Source organism: Equus quagga, unplaced genomic scaffold (genome assembly GCF_021613505.1).
Source record: "Equus quagga isolate Etosha38 unplaced genomic scaffold, UCLA_HA_Equagga_1.0 HiC_scaffold_21233_RagTag, whole genome shotgun sequence".
In the NCBI taxonomy this organism is placed as follows: Eukaryota; Metazoa; Chordata; class Mammalia; order Perissodactyla; family Equidae; genus Equus; species Equus quagga.
Genome location: NW_025793124.1, coordinates 1 through 4472, shown reverse-complemented (window position 1 = coordinate 4472; position 4472 = coordinate 1). Strand labels below are relative to the sequence as shown.

The following is a 4472-nucleotide window of genomic DNA, read 5'->3' as shown; positions in this document are numbered from 1 at the left end:
AGTTGGTCTGGATGCCAGTCTCACTATCAAGTCCTGCATTTTGGTCCTGGTCGGGTCCTAGTCTTCCTAACTGCCCTGCGCTTGGTGGGGCACCTGGGACACAGTAGGATTTCACTTAAATTGTTATTATTTAAGCAATACATACTCAGTGAAGACAATGAGAAAATGCTGACAGCACAAAAAAGTCCTCTCACCCAAAGATAACTCTTACTAATAGTTTAGCATATGTTCTTCCCTAAATTTTTCAGTACAGTCGTGTGCCGCATAACATCGTTTCGGTCAATGATCCACCATGTATCTGATGCTGGTGCCGTATAGCTGAGGTGTGCGGCGGGCTATTCCATCTAGGTTTGTGTAAGTGCACTCTATGATGTTTGCACAACGACAAAATCACCTTACGACACATTTCTCAGAATGTATCCCCGTCGTTACGCGATGCATGACCATACTTACAAAGTATATATAAATCACTTTCTTACAAAAATGTGTACTTTTAAAGATACTACTTTGGTTTTTTCCACCTCATCAAATTGGAAACAACCCAATGTTCATCAGCAGTGGCATGGATAAATAAAATGGGTTATATGTTTTAAAATGGAATTGTGTACAGAAATAAAAATCAACCACAGCCACATTCAAGAAAATTTGTGAATCTTACAAGCATAATGAAAGAAGTCAGACATAGAAGAAGAAACTCTGCATGATTTTGTTTAAACACAGTTCCAAGACAAGGAAAGCAAATTCATAAGTTAGAATATTGGTTCCCCTTGGGCGAGTGAGGGCAGTGACCTGGGATTGGTGTATCAGGGGGCCACTGGAGGCTTAGTCACCTTCTGTTTCTTGTGAATATGGTTGCCGGGTGTGTTCCCTTGGATAATTCATGGAGCTATGCAAGTACGATTTCCATACTTTCTGGTATGGATGCTATGCTCCAAATTGCAAATCCAATCACATGATTATAGACTTTTTTACTGATTAGTTCCAAGGCATAGTTATTAGTGCAAGACTCCAGAATTATGGGTGTGAGTTCATATCCTGGATTTAACCTCTTCTTATGTCAGAGAGACCCTGGCCAATTGATTAACTGTGTGGGCTTTGGTTTCTTCATCTGTAAAATGAGTTAATTTTGGTTCCTCTTACTTAGTGAGATAATTATCTCCTTGCTGGCACAGGGCAAGAACTCCTTGAATGACGGCTTTTATAGTTGTTCTTGCTGTTCTTATCTCTTTAGGTGAGGGAGCTGGTGGATGGTGTCCTGTGGCAGAGGGAGGAGCAGGAGGGGGATCCAGTCAAGACACAGTCTCCAGGTGAGCCTGAGGGGACAGAGCAGAGCTGATGCTGAGGTGCGGGAGGAAGGGTCCAAGGCCTGGGGGCCCTCCATCCTTCCCTGTCTCAGTTCCTGCCCATCTGTAAACACAGGAAGGGAACTAAACCAGGTCATCTCTAGTTGGTTAGTCCTTTCAGCTCAGACATTGAAGAGTCAGGAGGGCAATAGAAATGCCACGAAAATTTAAAAACAAATTTCCCGGTTTGATCCCCATTCAAACACAAAGGACCAGGTCTGGGCGTGAAGGGAGCTGGATATCGGTGGTGGGATTATAGGTCGTTTCCATATTCTTCATTGTGCGTTTTTCCATTTTGGACAGAAGTAGCCTGAGCCAAGGAGCTGCTTGCGTGGCTGAGGACCCTGAGGTGGTTCATTTATCTGAAGACTCCACATGAAAGGCAGCCCCCTGTGTCCTGGAGAGCAGAGAATCACACCCTGTGGATGGGATAGGATGGAACCCCCTGGGCTCAGGCGTGCTCTGTCCACTCTGCCACAGCCCGTCCTTAAGGGACATCCCGACATTCGATGGCTTGCTGGGGGGGGCATCAAGAGAAGGGGGCTCAGACTGCCAGTGCCCAGACTCCAAGGGCCTCCACTCTCCTCCCTCTCACCCTGAATCAGCCCCTAGCCCCTCCTGAGTGGAACCCCGTCTTCCCAGCCTGGACCATTAGAGCACGAATTCCCCTTCCCAAGACGTGCATCCTGGAGAAGGGAGAGTCCCCTGGTGTGGACTCTGTCTCCCTTAGGATGTCAGTCTCTCCCAGCCTCCTGGGCTTGGCCTCTACTTGGGGGAATCTGGGTCTCAGAAGCTGTGCCTCAGGCCCCTCCTAGCTGGCAATGTGTATGTCACACCCACATCCTGCCCCACCAAGCTGTGTACACATATAGTGCACACAATCCAGGCACTGAGCCTTGTGTGGGGTGAAGATTTGTCCTGCACAGGGAGGCAGGGTGTATGGTGAGGAGAGAAGGAATGCGTGAAATGTATGTAGAACAGGGAGAAATGAGGTCCTCTGGGGACACTGGGAGAGGTGTGGGCAGCACTGAGGGCCCTTGTAGTCTGTGGTTGTGATGTGAAGGTGGGACTAGCCCTCACTGCACCAGCCTCTGCCCCTTTCCCGGCTGGGGGCAGATGCGGAGGAGGCAGAGAGTTGGGTTCCCAGGGTGGATTTCACCTGGCCAGGACCATGGAAGGGGTCGGTCAGAGCTACAGGACAGGAGCGTGGGGCTGTCCCGGAGCTCAGTGTCTGCAGAGGAAGAAAGGACGTGATGCAGGGGAAGGAGAGTGAACATGGAGCCAAGTTTGCAGATGGGGAGACCCAGTGGCTGAGGATGAGTGAGGAGAGGGAGCCCACAGTGACTGGGCTGCAAAGACACCACTGGGTGCCGACTGGAAGGGGTTGGCCTGAAATGGGTTATCAGTCATGCTGGAGAGGTTTATATGTGTGGAGTGAGGCCAGGGTAGTGGGTGGCAGGGGTTGAGTGAAGGAGGGTGGACAGGGCCCTGAGGGTCCAGGATGTCAGAAGGATCATCTGGGTGGATGGCAGAGTGACCAAGAAGGGTCGAGTCGCAGTGATGGTGAAGAGACAGACAGTGAAGACTTATACAGACACCCGAACGCACACACACATGAACACACACACACACAGGGACCCTGATCAGCGCATAGGATGCAGTTTGGCCCAATGGCTGAGCACAGCTGCCAGAGGTGCCAGCCCTTGTGGGCAGCCCCTTCTCTGTGGCCATGCCACTGTCCCTAAGGTGCCTCCTGCTCTGTGGAGAGCCCCACTCAAGAGCTTCATCATCTTCATGCCCTGATTATTCATCTTGTCCCTGAAGCACTCGATACCATGGTCTCTCTCCAGGATGAACCAGACGTTGATGGTGGGTTGCCACCCTGGAGGTGACATGGGTTAGAGCTATGTTGGACTCCTTGTGGTCTGTGGGGTTGGGGAAGGTCCTAATGCCTGAAGGAGGAAGAGCAGACGTGGGGGAAACCCCGCTGCAGGGAGTTGCGTGGCCAGGAGGGATGCAGGCCCAGATCCCCAGCAGTGCAGAGTGGAGACGGCTGGTGGCCGGCAGGGAGGCTGTCCAACCTGCGTCTCTTTGCTGGCCTCAGGATCGCTGTCATCAGCCAAGGCTGCCGGAGGCTTGTTTTCACGAGTTCTCTCAAATGCTGCAGGAGCTTAGGAGCAGGTGACCTGAACTTGAGACTTCCTGACCTGGTCTCTGAATGAAATAAGAGGAGGTGACAGGCTCTGTACCAGCAACTTTTGTGTCCGCTGAGGGTGGGGATCCTGTGAGGCAGGGGAAGCACAATTGTCCTGTCCCTGGGCACAAGGCCAGCTGCAGCGAGACAGGTTCACAGGTGGAGGGGTGATCACGGAAGGGCGTGCCCGGGCTGTGGAAAACGGGAGAAAGTTGGTCCTTGGATGGGGTGTGGAAAGAACATGAGCTATGGGTGGGGAGGAGCCAGGATGATTGACAGCTCTGAGCAGTGAAGGAAAAACTGTCTCCCCAAGTAGAGATCTGAGGTTTCCACAGTACAGTAGGAGCTGAGTCTGTCACATGGTGGTTCACCCAGATTCACAGACTGGGTGGTCACCTGGCACATTCCAGCAAAAGTGCTGCCCCCTGGAAACCAAGGCCATCCATGCAGCTGAGCCAGTGGCCACTACCAGATTTTGAATTTTGAGGCAATGATTCCACAAAGGGCATTATAAACAGTTTGCATCCACTTGCCTTCCTAGAAAACAGGAGCTGCCTTCGAGACCTGTTCTGGCATTGGAAGCATCCCAAGTTTCCAGGGGGTGAATACTGACTTGTCAACCAAAGGGCACGCTCCTCATTCTCTCAATGCCCATCCTGCCTCTTCCAACCCAGGGTTGTGCCACCATTTTATCCATTAAGCCCAGCCCCTGCCTTGTCAGTCCCACCCCAATACACCAAGGACACTGAACTGGGGTTCTGCAGCATCTTTGCTGGAAAAAAATGAAAGGATAGTTTCAATCCCATAGCCCCTGTCATCACCTCTCATCACACTCTACTGCCATGATCTCCTGAAGCATGTGAACCTCCGTGACCTCCCTCACAAATATCCCCAGGCATTTCTGATGTGGCCGCATAGCATGGATGGTCAGGAGA

General features: G+C 51.3%; 1 long non-coding RNA gene across 1 annotated transcript; it reads left to right on the top strand.

Moving 5' to 3' along the window:
- Positions 1–114: 114 nt before the first annotated feature.
- On the top strand, positions 115–4312 carry LOC124232075 (uncharacterized). The gene is made up of 3 exons (XR_006886763.1): positions 115–354; positions 1232–1307; positions 1647–4312. It is a non-coding gene; the product is annotated as an uncharacterized LOC124232075 (long non-coding RNA).
- Positions 4313–4472: the final 160 nt, after the last annotated feature.